This window comes from Equus caballus, chromosome 22, assembly GCF_041296265.1.
Source record: "Equus caballus isolate H_3958 breed thoroughbred chromosome 22, TB-T2T, whole genome shotgun sequence".
Classification (NCBI taxonomy): domain Eukaryota; kingdom Metazoa; phylum Chordata; class Mammalia; order Perissodactyla; family Equidae; genus Equus; species Equus caballus.
In genome coordinates, this window is record NC_091705.1 from 39348768 (window position 1) to 39367771 (window position 19004).

Here is a 19004-nt window from a genome sequence, read left to right on the forward strand (position 1 = left end):
GGTGTGTAACATTGTATAAGTTTAAGGTGTGCAACATAATGATTGATATTGTATATGTTATGAAATTACCTCAGTAAGTTTAGTTAGCATGGTCTGGTCCCGTAGTTACAATGTTTTTCCTTGCAATGAGAATGATGGTGCTGGCTTGGATCTCTTGATTGAAGAGCCACCTGCCAGACGTCAGTCTGTAAGGTTACCTTTCCCCCTTTGCAATAGCAGGTGTTTCCTGGGAGGTACTTTGAAACCATGTAAATATCCCGTTCCTCAACAAACTTCTAATGATTCATCTATTTTTATCAGAATGGACTCATGGTTTTCTATTTTATTCAATGGGTTGTAGCGTATTATTATTAATTATTTATATGCTCATGTTTTCCCATATATGGCCACTGGGAGCCCCCCAGCTGGCTTCCGTGCCCTTTTGACATGTTGCCATCACTCTTTCAGCTTTTTCTTACTTTCGGGCATGTGCTTCTCGGGGCTCACCCAGTGCTGTCCCTGCCTCGGCCCTGGAATCAGCCACTTCGCCCAGCAGCCCTGCCTCTCTGGAGTGGAGGATGGTGTTTAGAAACCGAGGTCTTGGCATGAAGTGTGCTCATTGCTACTGGGTTGTCACTGCTCCCAGGCCCTCTCCGTGGCCAGAGCTAAGGACTGTGTGTGTGTGTGTGCACAGAGACGCGTGTTTATATCTGTATTATTTTTGTATCTAACAATTATCTGTGTGTGTATGTATGTATGCAGCTATCACGTGTCTAGAAAACTGAGTTTACACTGATAACTCCAGTTCCAACCGAGCACCACAGACTTTATTCTCATCTTCTCTCTTCCCATATCTGGAACTCTGACAGTGAGAAAATTGGCTCCCATTATTCTGAATATATTTACTTATTTGACCAATCCCCTGGATGGGACCACTTTCCTGCTCTGCACACACCCTGCCCATCCCCTCTGCGTCCTGCTCTGCCCTCCCACCTGCCGCCCTTCTTGTGGATAATCTCAGTTCAACTCTCCCACGGCCTCCATGCATTTTTCTTTTTAATTTTTTACTCAATTTGAATATATAATATATACTCATTGTTCAAAATTCAAAGGTTTGAAAGGGTTTACAGTGAAAAGTTGGTCTCCTTCCTACTTGGGCCCTCAAGCTCCCAGGTCCATTCTGCAGAGGTCCCACAGCTGTCAGCAGTTTTCCTGTTTCAGGTGGTCCGTGTGAGCAGACACGCATGTGACATTTACACACATCACACGCTGTAGTGCTTTTGCACACGGTCTGCACTTTGCCTTTTCATTGAATGACGTGTCTTAGAGCTTGCTCACATCAGTCCCGCAGAGCTGCCTTGCTCTTTCTGAGGCTCAGACAATATTCCATTGCATTGCTGTGCCATAATTATTTAACCAGTCCCCTTTTGATGGACATTTAGGTTGTTGCCAACCTTTTCTAGCTCACATGATACTGTGATGGACAGCCATATTGATTAGGTGGCATCCTGCACAAGGAGAGCACACGCTCCTGGAAGGCTGTGTTTAGGGCTGCCGCCATGTTGCTCTGTGTCCCTCTAATTCATTGCTTTTTCCTCTGATGCACCGTGTTCCTCTGTATGTATCTGCCTCATTTAATGAACGATTCCGCATGCGATGGACACTGATCCTTCAAGTCCTTGGAGCCACAAACGCTGCCATGACCAATGTCACTGAATGGGCCTCTGTCACGGGTTAGGTGGTCTGCACACTGAGCCAGAGTTTGGGGAGAGACTGATGGAGGGATGGGCTGAGGTTGACTCTCCACGATCCCCGTGCCGGTGTCAGGCAGTTTCTCCTTGTCGCCCTTTGTTGCTGTTCTGTCCCCTTGTCGGGCTCACAAGGGTCAGGTGGGCTGGGTTCCCATCCCAGCTCTGTCACTTAGATGTTTGACCTGGAATAAGTGACCTCCCCTCTGAGCCTCAGTTTCCTCTGGGCAGCGGGTCTGCTCGCATGCCTGCCTGGTGTGCGCTGTAGGGCTTGTGGAAAGTAAGTCTTTGATAAACAAAAGGGTCCATTACATCATGGCCCCAGGGCTCTGTGGCTGTCTCTCCTTTGGGCCCAGGTTTGGGGACACGGTCCTCCTAAGGCTGTGACAGGGGGAGGGGCTGACCTGGAGAGGGCCGGGGACTCAGGGGGCGTGAGCTGGGGTTGTTAGGCCCCAAGAAGAGTTGTAAGCAGACTTTTGATTCAGTAACATTTGAAGGGAAAATGCTAATCTAGGTGGGGACTGGTATTCCTTCCTTCCTTCATTCACTCAGGTTCCTCTTTACAGCTTGTGACTTTGGGCAAGTGGCTTAACTTCTCTGTGCCTCAGTTTCCTCTTCCGCAAAATGAGGATGGCAATAACAGTAGCTGTCTCATAGGGTGTGGCGAGATGAAATGAGGAGGTATGGAGGGTGCTAGGGTAGTGCCTGGCAGATGGGAAATGCTCAATAAATATCAGCTATGATCACAAGATGGTTTTTCAACAAATCATTTACCAAGAATCGGTACGTGTTGGGGTTAGTCATCTCTTCCTGCCTGCAACTAGAACCACCTGGAAACTCAAGTTTTGTAAAATCAGAGCCCAGAAAAGAAGACAGGATCTTGGGGTGTAACTGCCCAGCCCAGCAGTCTGGCTGCCAGGGGTGTTTCAAGGTCCTCCAACCCCTGCATCCCAGGCCCGGGTTCCTGATGCCCTGTCAGCCCCCACCCCCAGCTCCCCAGAGGTCGTGACATCCTCAAAGCTTCTCTGACAGCGCTGGCTTGAACCCTTGTGGATTCAGAAGAAAAGACTCGGGCAGGAGAACCCCATTTGTGCAATCCCGGGGAGCCCCTTCTTAAGCCCTAGATGCTGCTGAAGGTGCGAACTGCCTTTTCCTTGCAGCCACTTGGGCCCTGGGAGGAAGCGGCAGCGTGGGTTGGCCGGGGTCTTGCCTGTCACCTGCTCTTGCGTGTCCAGCGTGGACCAGGCCTCCTCAGCCTCGGAACTGTTGGCGTTGGGACGGGATCATTCTGTGTTGTGGGGCGCTGTCCTGCGCGTTGCAGCATCCCTGGCCTCCACCCACTAGATGCCAGTGGCATCCCCACCCCTCAGTTGTGACAACCAAAAATGTCCCCAGACATTGCCAAGTGGCTTGGGGGGGCAGAACCCCCTGAGCTGAAAACCCCTGGTGTGGAGGGTGCAGCAGCCAGGCTGAACCCCGCAGGGTGAGTGGCTCCCCGTGTGGCCCTCGGGTCCCCATCACTCAGTTAGAGGGTCAGGCTGAGCCAGCATCCAGGGCCCCCAGCCCGGTCTGACTAGAATTCTAGGCTCTGGTGCATTCCTGTCTCTCTTCGCATCCTGGTTGCAGGCTGCAGGAGGCAGGACGAGGATCTGGGCCCAGGGGACAGGTCTGGGCGGGGGCAGCCTGTATCTGTTCTTCTCCCCCGTGCCAGACCCTCCCTCCTGGGGCAGGAGAGAGGGTCATTACAAAAGCAGGCCCTGGGCTGCATCTCATTTGATCCTTGTTGGGCTCTGTGAGGTGGGAGGGCTTTTCTCATGCCCATTTTCCAGCAACGGGACAAACCACAATTGTATGCCACCCGACGGGACACGCAGGAAGAATACAGCCTCGCTCCTGTCCCACCCCTGCAAGGATGCCCCGCCCGAGTCTACGAGGAAACAGACAAACCCAAAGAAGGGGCACACGGCAGAGCAGCTGGCCCCTCGTCCTCAGAAGTGTGACGGTCGTGAGCATCCAGGAGAGACGGAGGAGCTGCTGAGAGGCCTGAATGTGACAGAAGGGAACCGGTGTGATCCTGGGCCCGAAAACAGTCATAAAGACCTTTGTGGGGACAAGCACAGAATGTTGAATAAGGCCCGTGGGTTCGATGGCGGTGCTGTTCCGATGGGTCCTGAGTCTGATAACAGTCCTCTGTGGGCAATGGGGGGTCCAGAGATATGCGCTGGAGGGTTCAGGGATCAAAGGCCACCGGGTCTCCAACTGACTCGTGAATAATTTAGGACAAGAGAGAAATATAGAGGGGAAATGATGAAGTAAGTGGGACAAAATATAAGCAATCTGGGCGAAGGATATCCTGGAGTTCCTTGTAACTCTTGTAAGTTTTCTGTAAGCTCAAAAGTTATACCCAAATAAATTAAGAAACAAATCCAAACATCTGACCTTCAATAAACCCAGGAAAAATGAAAATATATGTCACGGAAAGACCTGTAAGCATCTCCAAAGCAGTTTTATTGACGAGAGCTCCAAACTAGAAACAACGCAAACGTCTTTGAGCAAGTGAGAATCGTAGAACGGCTATAAATGGGATGCTATTCGGCGACAACACGGCATGGCGATCGATTCCTGCACACGATGGATGAGGCTGAAAAGCACGACGCTGGGGCCCTGAAGCCAGACACGGAAAACCACAGACTATGCGGGTCCTCTGACGGGACATTCCAGAACAGGTCAGACGAAACTCGAAGTCACGACGGTGGCTCCTGTTGTGGGTAGAGGAGTTATTGCCTGGGGAGGGGCGTGGGGGAGCCGTCTAGGCTGCTGCCGAGGTCCTGTCTGGACCGGGGCAACGGTCACGTGGATTTACACATCTCTAAGTATTCATTGAGAACAAAATTCACCGAGATGAGTTCTCTTTCTGCACTTTATGGTACAAAAGTTTAACTCAAAATCAAGGTAAAAAATTAAAAAAAATTAACTAAAGATACACACCAAACTTAGGAGAATAAGGTGGGCAGGGAGTAGGGAGAGGGGTCAAAGGGAATAAATATGTAAAACCAGAGTGGAGCCTTGTGTGGACAATGATGATGACACATTGTGAATTGAGGTGTTGGATAACTCGGCCCTTTGTACCTGAGGTTCAAAAGGAAAACCCAAAAAGGACGCAAGAGGTCAGAGAGGGGGATTACCTTGTCTGAGGTCACACAGCGGTGGGTAGCAGAGGCAGGATTTGAACCTGGGTGACCCTGGGGCATACTCTTCACCCAGTGCTCTGGCCTGTATTCCCCAGCTGGATAGCCCTGTTCAGCTCCCAGAAGCTCCCCGGGGCTTGGCGAGGGATGGCGAAACCACCGCCTGGCAAAGGCCTTTCCAGCCCAGAGCTCGGGGCTCCAAGTGGGGAGGGGAGGCAGTGGGACAGAGGGCGGCCAGCCGGCTGCTCCTCCCCGGAGCCTCGTTCCCTGGCCTGGGGTGGCTCTGCCAGCCTCCGCCCGCCTCCTGTGGCCTTTACCTTCCTTCCTGGGCCAGCGCGTGGGCTGTGGAGCCCCACAGGCTTGGGTGCGGATCCCAGCTCTGTCCTCATCTGGCTATGTGACCTAGAGTGAGCGGCTCCCCACTCTGTGCCTCAGTTTCCACTTCCAGAGCCTGCCCTTGAGAGCATCTACAACAGCGTCAGTGGGCAGAGTGGAGGAGTTAATTGTGTGCAAAACTCGCCACAACGCCCGCGCATACTAAGTGCTCAGTAGTAATACCTGCTGTTGTTATTGCTGCTTGTGGGATGGGGGACGGCCTGTTTTTGCCCTCAGACCTCAAAACACCAGCGTGTTAAAGCAGCCAGCACGGAATGGAAAGTTCTGGAGAAAGGAACTTAATTTCCATTCTGGGTTTGGAACAGCTCTTGGAGAGCTGAGGCAGGACCCGGGACGGCTTCCTGGGTCGCGACCTGGGCCGCCGCACGGGGCCCCGCTCCCTGCTTAATGCTGTGCTCTTGCGTCCCAAAGTTCTGATGACTTCAGAGTGAGGGGCTCCGCATTTTCAGGTCGCTGGCCCTGGGCAGGGTGGTGGCACCTGGTGAGGTCACCCCTTAGACGTTCAGGAACATTCTTTGAGTGTTGCTGTCCCCGCCGGGGACCTCGCTGACCTCACCTTCCTACCCTGGCAAGTGGGAAGCCGTGCCTTGTGCAAGGCCACAGGCAGCCAAAGAGGAGCCGGGCCTCTGGGCCCGGCTTCCATCGGCAGCCGAGCGGGGCTGAGACCCGGGAAGTAGGACTGGCCAGGCCCGAGTGTGGCCCCGGAGCACGTGGTGGAGCTGCCCTTTGATGCCCTGGCTGGCCTTTCGGCCTTTTTTACGATTGACTTTTGATTTAAAAGGATGCTAGTAATACATCGGTTCTTTTTAAACGTGGAGACATTTCTGATCAGGCTGCAGGCGATCTGGGACCGCGGCCGGGACCTCCCCCCTCACCAGCCGAGGGCGGTTTTACGATCTGGGTGCAACCTGCAGGCGTTTGCCTGTGCTTTACCTTCATCTCTGTGCCTACGCGTCTTTGCCTTCCTGCCTTTCTTTTTTTTCTGTTATACTTTTTAAAACAAGCTTTTTACGGAACTATAACCTGAGTCCAGAAGAGTGGGTCCCTTTTCACCACCCCCCACCCACGAAGGGAGTGTGCCTTCATGTGGCTTCACGCCCCCTCCCCGTTTGCCAGCCCGTCTCTCTCCTTATTCGAATCCCTGTGTGTCAGTCCTTCCTGGACGTCAGGGTCCAGGACCCTCCGTGACATCCACACGTTCGGTGCCCAGAAAATAAATGGCTGGTAAATGAACCAACGGAAGCAAAGGACAAAAACAAACAAACAGCCACAAAACCTGGTTCTGGGTAACTGAGTGTCCGGTTGAGGTGGGTTTTGGTCAACGGGAGTTCCTTGTGAAACTTCTAAGAGCACGACCATATCTATCAGCCATAACCGTGCCCAGCACTTGCCCGAGAAGAATTACGACACTGAATGGCCCGGGGTGCATGGAGGGAGCCAGTGGGGCGGCACGGGGGCCGGCTGCCCTGCAGCCCTCCAGGATTGTTCTGAGGTCCCACAGGCGGGAAGTGGCTGCGTGCCGTCCTGGACCCGGGGCCTCTGAGGCCGCGTCCCACAGTGTTTCCATTTTGTTCTCTGCTGTGTCTGTGACCCTGAGCCTGGCACAGAGAAGACTCTCAAAGATGGGCTCCATGAATGACTTCACTGAGCCCCTACTGTGTGTCAGGCATGGTGCTCAGCCTGGGAATACAGCAGGAAATAAGACAGCCCCAGAGCCTGTCTCCATGGAGTTTCCATTCTCGCTGTGGGGGATACAGTTGGTCAGATGGGAAGGGCTGTGGAGAAAAATAAGGTAAGGAAGGAGAGAAGAAGTGTGTGTGTGTGCGTGCGTGCAATGTTGTGTTTAACTACAGAGGTCAGGGAAAGCCTCACTGAGAAAAGGCGATATTTAAGCAAAGATGTGGAAGGATATTAAGGGAGAGGGCCATGGGGATGTCTGGAGAAAGAGGGAACAGCAAGTGCAAAGGCCCTGAGGTGGGATCCTGCTCTCTCCGTTCTGGGAGGCCGGTGTCAGGGACTGTTGTGAGCGAGGGGAGAGAAGGAGGAGAGGAGATGAAGAAGGTGGCGTGTATATGTGGCAGTGGGTCGGTGGGGTTCTGAGCAGAGGATGGATTTGCTTTGACTTCTTCCTCCCGGGGTTAAGGGGTGGTGGCAGCTGGAAGCAGAGAGCGCAAAAGGAAAGAACCCGGTGGGAAGTGCTAAGCCCAGTGCCTCGTACACAGTAGGCACTCACTAAGCAGCATCGGGTCAGTGCAGAGGGTATGCAGAGGGAGGCGTTGGACGGAGTGACCTGCCAAGCTCTCATGAGGTTCTTGGGGGTGGGTGATGCCCAGCCTCCCCCCATGGAGGGCTTGGTGCCCCGAGATGAGCTGGGCAGGAAGGGGGTGCCCCCTGCAGTGGGGCAGGATGGCAGGTGAGTGGGAGGCGGCAGCCGGGCTGGGGCTGGCAGGGAGCTGGGAGCTGGCGGGGGGCCAGGGAGACAGCGTTCCCACCGGCCAGGAGGGCAGGCCGGGGCTGGTTCCCCTGGGGAGAGAGGCAGGGGGCAGGACCCAGTCCTGAGGGGAGCTCCCCAGACCGTCTCCCGCGTGGGCTTCCGGGAGCCTGGTTGCTGGCTTGGTGGCCTCTGCTCTGTGGCACCTACCCCGCCCCTCGGCCCCTCTGATCTTCCCCTCTCCCTGTCGCTGGGGCTCCAATCAGACAGGTCCTCAGCACGGCCAGTGTGTCCCCGCTCACACCTGCACCTCAACCCTCCCCCCACTTTCTCTCATTCCTGCAACTTGCCATTCCTCCTTCCACGCTTTGCCCACGCTGTTCCCTCCTCAACGAACGCCTTTCCCTTTCCTTTTTACCCGGATCAGGCCTGCTCATTACTTAATTCTCAGAGGAGAGGGCTCCCCGGAGCCCCATTTGCTCCCCTCCATTCCTGTGCACAGTATTCACAGCCAGGACCCCCGTTTGGGGGCACAGCTGTGTGGTTATCTGCTGTGGTGGGTCCCTCCCACAGGCGCTGAGCTCCGGGGTGGGAACAGGGCTGTCATGTTGGTGCTGTGTTCTCAGCGCTTGGCATGGCACCTGGCGCATAGTAGGTGCCCTGAATCCTGCATGAGGGTGGAGGATGGGTGTTGGGTGAGTGGTTGTGTCTAGGGACAGAGAGATGGATGGACAGACGGGTGCATGGACTTAGGCGGGTGGGGGTGGGCTGGATGACGGCATGAGCAGTGAGAGGGTGGGGGAGGGGCAGGTGGGGGTGGAGGAGCGACGGCTGACTGACGGGAGACTGTCCAGGGTGGGACGGAATGCAACAGAAAACTGGCCTGCGAGTTAGGAGGCCTGGGTTCAAGTTCAGCCTTGCTGCATGTTAACACCAAGGCCGTGGAGTCTCGGGCTTGTCCTATGGCCTCTCTTTGCCTCTGTTTCCCCATCTATTGGTTTTTCAGCTTCATTATCGCTGTTATTTCACTGTGTAACCTTTTTTATTTGCCCCCCGACTTCTTCCGGAGCCTCAGCACGTGAACGGAACAACAGGGAGCTGCTGAGATGGGGGGCGGCCCCCTGGAGCCCTGGGAGCTGCAAACACTGCTTGAAAATCCAGCTGGACAGCCCCCCGTTTTGCCATGGCCCCCGGCTCTGACTCCCTCTCTGGGGGCGTTTGTTAAAAATGCAGATTCCGGGGTTTTTTTGGCCCACATTTCCGCTTCGAGTGGAGCAGGCCCCGAAACCTGCGGTTTGAACCAGCTCCGCTCTGTGATCCTGAGCTCGGCCTGGGCAGGGCTCACCGCCACCTTCCAGGGCCACTGGACCCTGCAGGCCAGCAGCCTGGCGTGTGCATGCATGTGTGAGCATGTGTGTGTGTGTGCACGTATGTGCCTGTGTGTTAGGGGCTTGGGGGTCACTGCGACATTTTCTACATAAAAAAGAGACTAGAAAGAACCGGGACGTTCATGGTTGGGGGGCTGGTTCAGTCCTCCGGGGCTGGTCCCCTCCCTGGAGGACCCAGCGGGAGTTGGAAATAAGGAAGAAGGCTCTGATAAGAGCAGACCTCCACGATGTGGTTAAGCGCAGAAGCAGGTGCAGAACGAGGCCTATTGTTCCTCCACTTGTGTTAGAACATTCATGAAGAGAGGAATATGGAAATGCACGGACAATTCTGGAAGGACACATAAGACACTGGGACCAGCCTGGCCTCTGGGCAAGGAGACTCGGGGGCCGGGAGCGGGAGGGAGACCCTTGGTTATGGCTGAGTCTCCTCCTAAATCCTGGGTTCGAATTCTGACTGTAATTAGCTATGCGACCCTAAGCCCTCTCTGAGCCTCAGTTTCCCCCTATGTAAATGGAGCCTGGACGGGTGCAGAGGGCCCGGGCCTTTAATCCTGCTTTGGCTTCCGTTTCCCAGGACGCTCCCGTTCAGGCCTCACCTTGCCTTAGCCCTGCTTGGCTCAGGGAGGGTGGGTCCCCGGGAGGGGGTGGCCCAGTCCAGGGCGGGGCTGAGCTGGAAAAACCGGCAGGGTTGGAGCGGTGTGGGCACCGTCTTCACTCCTCCACCTGGAGGTTGCTCAGGGACACTCACCCCCACGCCTTACCCCCGAGGGGCTGGGAGCAGAAAAGCAGCCCCCAACCCGGGCTGGGGGGAGGGGAGGAAGGCTGGGCATTGAGCCCGGGGGTGGGGCGGCAGGGAGATGAGGAGACAGAGGGACAGAGGCAGAGAGAGAGAGAGAGAGACAAGGACCGAGAGAGGGGAAGAGAAAGAGAGACACACACGGAGCCGGATTCAGGCTGAGAGAGGCAGAGACCAGAGCAGGGTAGGAGGCAGTGAGCTCCCGGGGAGGGGGGCGGGTAGTGGCTAGGGGCAGGAACGCCGGGAGGGGCGGGGGCGGGGGCAGAGGGTGCGGGAGGCGTCCCCAGCAGGGCGTGTCCCACACCTCCGGGTGGCAGCTACAGTTCTGAGTGGACCTAGGAGCCAGCTCAGGCTCCTGACTTCTTGCCCCTGCAGTCGCTCCTCAGGATCTCCGACCCAGAGGCGGCCTCCCTGGGGCCCCCTCGGAGCAGAGCTAGGAAGGCCTGAGGTGGAACCGGGCTAATTAGTGCTCAGAACTAAGATAATCGCTGCCTGGAATGTTCCCTGGGAGGTCCAGGTGAGGGTGGGCAGCCGGGGGCCATGGTGTGCCTGGGATTGCCCAGCCAGGCCTCTGCCTGCTGACTACTGGGGTGCTGACTATTGGAAAGGGGGAGACCCAGGAGGCCTCGACTCTCAGGTCTTAGAACCTGTAGTCACTCAGGCCCCTCCAGGCCACCCTGTGTAGCTGATGCACTGGACTCCAGTCTGATCAATTCTACGTCAACCTCTGCCTAAAGCCTTCCATGGCTCCCCATGGCCTGTAAGCTAAAATCCTAGCTCCTTACCTCGGCCTAGGGGGACCTGCTGATCTGTTCTTGCTCCTACCTCATCACTCTGGCCCTCCCTTTCTGCCCTTTTACCTCCAAGCATTCCGCAGTTGGCCTACCGCAGGACCTTTGCATATGCTGCAACCCCTCCCATATGCTCTTCCTCTACCTCCTCCCAGAGCCCTCCCCTGTGCATCTTTTAGGCCTCAGATCAAAGTCCCCGCAGTGGGGAGGCCTCCCTGGTACACACCCCTGCAGCCCCGTGAACCTCTCCTTCCCAGCACTCTGCCTTCTCCATTCTCTTAATGGGATTCCTTATTCACTGCCTGCTTCCTCCACACAAGTGTCAGCTCCCTGAGGACAGGCACCAGGTCTGCTGGTCACCACTGTGTCCCACAGGGCCTGATGCACAGCCCGGGCTCCACGAGTGAGCCAGTGACCATCAGGAAGTGGCCCAGACATTTTTTGCGGTGTGGATGCCTCTGAGGAAGGGCCTTCTGCTGACCCGGGGTCTCCCCGCACCATCCCCACCCCTCCCCCGGTCCCAGTCCAGGAAGATCCTGCCTCAGAGTCTGCAGACCCTGTGGGGCAGCCATGGCTGTGATGTCGTAATGAATCACTGGCCAGAATCTGCTCTTGATAATCTCCGGGCTGGGCATGGCCCGCCTGTCCTCACGGAGCCCGGGACCACAGGCCACAGTATCACTGGCCCCAGGTGTCCCACCGGGCCCCTTGCCTCCGGCCACAGATAACAGCACAGGCCCTGGTGACCTCGCCTCAGCTGCAGGCACCTGCGCCTGGGACATGCAGGGTGGCCTCGGGCAAGTACCTGCCTGCCTCTGGGTTGCTGGGTCACACGGGGTCGGGGGTAGGGTCCCGCCCCAGAGGAGAGCACGAGGAACTGGGTGGAAATGGGGTCTGTGGCTGGGGACCTTGACATGATAACCACACTGATGTCTCCAGGAGGGAGAAATGAGAAAGTGACTGGTGACGTGGTGGATTCCCACGTGTCCCCATCTGGGGGTGGAGGGGGTCCAGGTGCCTGATCTGCCCCAAGGTGCCCTGGATGCCTGAGGTTTACAAGTGTCCTGGGGCACAGTGGGGCGGGACAGAAAGTTCTGGCAAGTGAGGGTTTGAGCCATTTCTAGGGTGTCGATCCCACCATGCCTCAGTTTCCTCATTGTGAAGCAGGGGTAATAAGTTCTTCCTTCGCACGGATGAGCTTAAATAAGTTACTGTCTGTGACGGGCTTGGAGCCGCGCCTGACTCACGGGGAGTGATCGATAACTGCCACTGTCGTCACCTCCTGAAGCCTTGCCTGGCCGTGGCCCTTCCCAGCACCCTCCCTCCACCGCTCAGGCTTGGGATCCACCTGCACGATCTCAACAGCCTCCAGGTGGTCTCCTGTTCCTAGTCTCAGCCCCATGTCGACTTTCCATGCACTGCCAGATGGAGCCTTACATGGTGTGAGCAGGATCGCCATCCCACCTGGCTCAGCAGTCTCCCCTGACACCCACTGCCCTCAGAATACGGATTCACCTCTGAATCATGGCCTGCAGGTGCTGCAAGATGGCTGCCCTCTCTCCTAACCACCCCCACTCTCTCGCTCATTCCCTCTGTTAATGCTGCTTTGGTTTCCTTTCAGTGAGTCTGACTCATGCCTGCCTCAGGGCCTTTGTACATGCTGTCTCTTCTACTAGAATGCTTTCCTCTCTCCTCTTCACTTAGTCAGTGCCCAGATCTCAGAGGAGGGGGACCTCCTGTGGTGGGTGCTGTGGTGACCCACTCAGATTCCCTTACACTGGACCCTGCACCCAGCTCCCAGCTGCCATGCAGTGTCGGCAGCTCAGCGCTCCTGGCTGGAGCCCTTTTCTGGAGAGTTGCCTCACTGAACAGGACTGCCTCATCCTGGAGGTCCTCTCACCCCCACATCAGAGGCAGACACAGCCAATGACAGATTAAATCAGGGGAACAAACCTCCACCCTCTTGGTTCCAGGTGGGATCAACTCCGCAGCGCCATTCACATGCCAGAGCTCCCCGTGGGGTCAGGCTGAAGCTGGACGCCGCTGAGACACATCCTAGCTTAGCCCTGGCCCAGGCCCTGCCCTGCATCGCTCTCTCCTTTTCTCCGCAAGCATTCCTCAGTGAGTCACCTGCATTCCAGCCTTCGTTTCAGGCTCTGCTGGGCACCCGGGCCTGAGACACAGCCCCAGGGACGCCTCCCCGGCTCCCCTTCTGGTCTCATCTCCAGGGAGCTCTCCTCGCAGGCCTCATTGTGGCCGTTGTTTGACACTTGCTCAGATGATTATGCGTCTGAGGTCTGTCCTCTACCCCAGAATACAAGGCAGGGATCATGTCGACTGCTCCTGGCTGCGTCCCCAGTGCCCAACACAACGCTTAGCACAGTAGGTGGTCAATAAATACTTGTTGAATGACTGAATGAATAATGGCTGGGCAAATTGGAGGTTGTCGGGGCTGGGCATCACTGAGGCCCCAGGTTCTTCCCGTCTGGTGATTCTGCCATCTCCTCCCAGCCTAGCTCCTCATAGCTCCATGACAGCTGCCAAAGCTCCTGCCATCTCTTCCTTACACAGCCATGGCCAAGGCAAGAAAAGGCCCTCAAGTGTCCCCTTAGGAAGAAACTGCTCCCAGAAGTCCCTTGGCAGACTTCCTCACCTGCTGCCATAGTCGCATTCCTTGTCCAGCCTCAGCCAATCTCTGCGAGGGGAGGCAGAGGGTGACGTTTGACTTGGGCCAATCAGCATTCGCCCTCAGGGTGCCGTGGGTGGAGTCTGCCCTCCCCAGTAAGAGGGGATCCAGCTGGGGCCAGGGTTGTGGACCCCTGTGCCGGCGTTCCCGGCATCCCTGAGGCTGTGGACCCCCACCTGCCTTCCCTCCTGGGAGGGGGGGTCTTTGGGTGGCGGCTGTGGGAAGGGAGGTGGGGCTGCGTGAGGGTTTCGAGCACAGAAGGTGGCCAGACCCCTTCACCTCAGTAAATATTTATAGAGCCAGGAGCGGAGAGGAGGTAGGCGGCCGAGGGTGTGTGTGCGGAAAAGGGGCCTGGGCCAGAGATCCGAGGGAGAGACAGAGACCCAGCGGAGAGGCCGAGAGACGCGGAGGGAAAGAGGGAGGAGGGCGACAGGGACGGGGAGAGACAGACATTTTGCCAGGAAGGCCTTGCGTCAGTGCCTTGAACAGTCAGGCCCGTCATGGTGGGAGTGACGTCCCTGTCCCCTTCTCTCTGGCTTGGCGTCCGCCTCTGCTGGATGGGGTAAATGACCCTCTTTCACGGGACTGTCCCGTGGCACCCATCACTCTGGGATTGTCATTGACCCCGTGGCCTCCTTTGGCCTATAAATGGCCTGGAGTGGTGGTGGGAATCGTGGCCCTGGTGACAGGGCACACGTGCTGGAGGGGTCTGAAGCTTGTGTCCCGTCCGTGCCCCACAGGGCCAGTGGGGCAGGGCCGGGGCGAGGGAGGTATGCCGGCTGCCTGGAAACCCTAGGGGTGTGCTGGCAGTAACGACAATTCTGCTAACAATAATAATGCCCACTGTGTTCTGAGTGCCCCCAGGTGCCAGACACCAGCCACGAGGGGGGCGCTGCTTAACGCCCTGTAGCCTGTCATTCCCATTTTACGGGGGAGGAGACAGCCATGGTGGCATCCTGACAAGAGAGCCAGGGTTCAGAGTCGGACCCTGAGCCCGAGTCCCTGCTCCGCCCCTGACAGGCTGGGTGACCGGGGCCAGTCACTTCCTCTCTCTGAGCCTCAGTTTCCCCATTTGCAAAATAGGAAAATGACAGTTTAAAGGTTGACATGAGGATTAAATGACATGACGTGCAGAAAGCGCTCAGCACGGGGCCAGGCACACAGCAAGTGCTCAATAATCGTTAAACGGTGTGCTGGGTAACAGTTTTACAGTAATTTAAGAATAATTCCTTTAATTGCTCCCGTTTTTTCAGAGGAAGAGTTGAGGTCCAGAGAGGGAAGTGACTTGCCCGAGGTCACCAGCCCAGTGGAGCAGCTGAGCTTTCAACTGGGTGGGCTCTGAGGCCAGCGCTCTCTCTGCCTGCTGTGCCACCATCACGGCCAGGCCCGGGCTGGCCTGTTTGGGACTCAGTCCTTGTGGGTCAAGAGGATGCCGGGGGCCTGGCCTGGCATCAGCCATGATCACCCGTTGGGGCGGTTGCAACATCCCCTCGCTCCGCCAGTCAATAAAGGGTGCCCATTGCAAAACTCGGCGGAGAAATTAAGTGTTGTGTCATCCTGCGGCCAGGCCCTGGGTGCCCCTTTCCTGCCCGGAGGCCTGGGTGGGGCCAGCTCCTCACTCTCGCCCTCCACGGCTGGCCTTGGAGAGCTGGGGTTGGGGTCAGCAGGGGGCTTCGGGGAGTGGGCAGGGTCCGGACCGCGCTCTGGGTCCACCCACGGCCAACCACTCTCAGGAGGGGCAGGTCCGTCCTCCTGGGTGCTCGGGCCCAGACGCGGGTGAGTCGACTCTTCTCTTGCCCCACATCCAGGAATCGGTCAGGAAGTCCTGTCGGCTCTCCCTTTAAGATACATCAGAATCCAGCCAGGGTCCCCTCCACCTCCAACCAGGGGGTCAGAGCACCTTCTGCGGCCTCACGACTCCACCTTCCTCCGCTTGGCCCACTCCCCACGCGCGGCCGAGGGGCCCGTTGCTTCCAGGTGGGTCCTAAGTCGGCTCTCGGCCCTCTGCCCAGAACCCTCCATGGCTCCCGTCTCTGAGTCTTCCCGAGGGCACAGGGCCCTGCCTGCTCCGGCCCCCGGCCTTTCCACCTGTCTCACTGTTCTCTCCCTGGCTCATGCGTTCCCGCCACACGGGCCTCCCTGTCGCACTGGGCAGGGCTGACCTCCTTTCACTGCCCTTCCCTCGGCCTTCGGGCTCTTCCCCCAGTTCTGCCGCACAGCTGGGCCCCTTGCCTTACTCAGGTCTCATCTCAAGGTCACCGCCTCCTGGAGGCCTTCCCTGGTTACCCTGCTAGCTGTCACCCCAGTCCTTCTTCTTGACTTCCACCACGTGATACATTATTTATTTGTTTGTCTTTCTCCTTCCTTAGATAGGGCCTGTTGTCTGTCTTGTTCATGATGACCCCCGGCGCTCAGCCTGGGCCTGGCACACAGTAGGTATTCCACAGAGATGTGCTGAATCCGTGAAGGGGTGGCAGGAGGGGTGACATTGGTGCAGATCGCGCCTCCGTGAATCGCAAGCCCCCTTCTCCGGCTGGTGGCGTGCGGACGGTGCTATGGGCACACTCCGCGGCCTGCAGGTCGCAGCTGGGGGGGTCCTCCTGGCTGCCCTGTCGAGTGGCCCATGCTGCCCAGCTCCCTGACGCGCTCACCCGGCGCTGGGCTGCTGTGTTCCCCTGCTTCTCATCAGCCTCCTCCCCAGACCCGGAGCCCTCTGAGGACCGGCCCTCATCTGCCTCGGTTCCACTGCTGTCCCTGGTGCCCAGCATGGGGCCTGGCACCCTGTGCAGGTATTGGAGGCTGGCTGATCAAGCTTTGTGTCACATGCCCATTTGCAGGGCCAGTTGTGGCCAGGAGGGAGGTACCAGGAGACGCTGTGCCCGGCCCTGAGGCCTGCGGAGTCAGGGCGAGAAAGGGGCCGCTGGGCCCTGAGCGTGAGGACCCGGGGTCATCCTGGGCTCACACCGAGTCCTAATCTGATCTCCTGTCTGGGCCACTCACAGCAGATCCATTCACCAGCCGCAGTGTGCTAACTCACTCCGGACCTATCTCCACGCTCCACCTCGATGCTTATCGGCTTCCTTAATTAAGTGAAGGCGCAGCGCGGCAGGCGATGCCCGCAGCCTGCAGGCGAGTCGGCCCGGCCCCCTAAGCCGGGATAATAGCTGCTCCCACGCGGGCTGAGGCCTGCGCCGCCAGCTCCTTCCTGCCCTGTTCCAGGCCTGGGCGGGACAGGCCTGCTGAGACCTAGGGAGCCACAAACGCTCACCACCGAGGCCTTAAACCGGCGGTGGCGCATGGGCCAGGTTGGCCTCCAGGTGCGTTGGGTTTGGCCCATGTGGTTCTTTTGCTGAAAGTCAAAATGAGCTGCCAACACTGAAAAATTAGGACACTGTCTGCAAACATCCGGATCTCTGGAAGATGTGGGGACTCTGGGCTCACAGGTGCTGTGTGCTGGAGCTGAGGAGTGGCTGTCCCCACACAGGGGACATGGCGTCAGTCGCCCCCCCCCATTTCACGTTGTGTCCCTACCTGGCTCACGTGGGCAGTTGAAGGTGCCACCTCCGCTCTAGGATTAGAGGTCAGTTGCCATTTGCAAGAAGGGACACGGAGGCTCAGAAAAGGCAAGTGACTCAACCGATGATGCACAGTAAGCCTGGAGCTCAGGTCACCGTCAGCGGGCACGTCCTTCCTGAGCGCCCACCGTGTGCCAGGCACTGGGGACACAGAGGGACCATCACAGAGCCAGCCTTCTGGGGGTGACGGTCTTCTGCCCCACAGCTGTATTGTCCCCTTTATCGCTGGGTGACAGTGTCTGTTGAGACAGGTCCTTTCTTATCCCCGTGAGGCAGCTGCAAGTAGGTTCCCCACCGCGGCTGGGCCCGTCCCAGGACAGGGGCACAGCCATCGTGGAAGGAAGCCCCTGGCAAGCGTGCCTGCCCCCGGGGCCCCCGCTCTGCGCCCTGGGCCCTCTGAGAGCAGGGGGGCGAGCAGCGTCTGGTGGGAGGAGTGAGGAGGGTGGGAGCGGGGTGGGGACGGGGACGTGAGCAGAGGGGGCAGTGGTGTCAGCTAGACAGAGCGCGAGGACGGCTCCATCCTGGGTGAACCAAAGGTGAATCAGGAAGGCTTCTCCCACTGCCCTCTGAAGGCAAGGCGTGGAGGGGCGAGCCGCAGACCTGTCCCAGGTCCCCACCGACGAGTCTAGGAAAAAGCCATTTGTGCACCTGGCTTGGGAGAACGCCCCGCCCCTCCTGCAGCGCAGCCCCTGGTCAGGGGAGGAACTGTGGCCTGGAGCCCCCGGGCCCTCAGCCCTGGACCCGGCCTGGGTCCCCATGGACGCCAAGGCCGTCAGGGCTCCTGCAGACCTGCCCGCCTGCCAGGAGCCACCGCTGAACAGCACGAAGCAGCCTGGCCCCGTGGCCGGCTCCCCACTGACGCGGGCGTGAATAACAGTCCCGGCGGTCATGTGCGTTTGCTAAAAATAACCTTGACATACTTTTGCGTTGGGAAACAATGTGGATTCCAAACATTCTCAAAGGGCAGAGAGGGGAAAAAAAGGAAGAATGGAAATCAAGTTTTCGAGCTTAGTAATTAATTAGCCTGTAAACAAATGACTCACGCTCTTTCCTGGCTATTTTTCTTTCCGTTCTGCGTGGATTTTCGCAGGGGCCCGGAGAAGGAGGCCGAGTGAGCCAGCCGAGCGGATAGGCTGGACGGGGCCAAGATGCGTCTCCCCGGGACGAGGAGGGGGACTGTCCCGAGGACGAGTTGGCCAGCTGGAGAGTGCGAGGAACAGCTTCAGGTGGAGGCAACAGCAGGGACGGTGGCCCTGAGAACTGGAAGAGCGTGGGGTGTTGGAGGAACAGTGAGGGTGCCTGGGCAGCTCCAGGGGAGTGGGCTGGGGGGTCAGAGAGGACCGTAGGAGCCGGACCACATGGAGCGTGTCGGCTGTACCAAGGCATCTACACTTGATCCTGAAGACGGTGGGAGCCATGGGAGGGTTTTAAGCCAAGAAGGAGCATCATCTGATTTGTACAATGATGTCACTTAAAAAATGGAAGATCAGAAAAATAAATTCTAAATGTTCTCTGTTGTTTGGATGCTCCTGGTATTGAGATTTCCCCAACAAAAGATTATCTAGTGATTATATTTCTGAAGAGTTTATGTTTGACGTCTGTGTCCTCTCCGTGAAGCATCAGCCCCACAGGATCACAGACTTTGTTGGTCTTGTTTCCTTCTGTGTCCCCAGTGCCGAGACCGATGCTTGGCACACAGTAGGAGGCCAGGACTCGGTTGTCAAGTAACCGAGCCCTCTGCACAAGGTCAGCGGTTCCATTTTACAGAGGAGGAGAGGGGGGCAGGGGGGCTCCACGGCCAGCCTGGGACGGTCCCAGGGAAAGGCAGGTCTTATTTAGTTCAAAGTAAGGAGAAGTTTGTGGCTGGAAAATCTATTCTGTAAGAGACTGAGCTCCCCAGCAATGGGGGCATTCAAATAGGGCCCACACTACCTGTCCCATGATACTCCTCCTCTCTGATTTCAGACAAGCTCTGTGCTGGCTCAGAGATGCCACCTGACAATCTCTGACATTGGTGTGTTGTCAC

At 57.5% G+C, this 19004-nt stretch overlaps 1 long non-coding RNA gene across 4 annotated transcripts; it reads left to right on the plus strand.

The window, feature by feature from the left end:
- The first annotated feature begins 5577 nt into the window (after positions 1–5577).
- LOC106782413 (uncharacterized) lies at positions 5578–18489 on the plus strand. Of its 4 annotated transcripts, none has more exons than XR_011430612.1 (5): positions 5578–7103; positions 12691–13099; positions 15212–15380; positions 15773–15835; positions 18069–18489. It is a non-coding gene; the product is annotated as an uncharacterized lncRNA (long non-coding RNA). The 4 variants fall into 4 exon arrangements; XR_011430611.1 differs by lacking the exon at positions 5578–7103 and adding an exon at positions 10012–10110; XR_011430613.1 differs by lacking the exons at positions 5578–7103; positions 12691–13099 and adding an exon at positions 14937–15062.
- Positions 18490–19004: the final 515 nt, after the last annotated feature.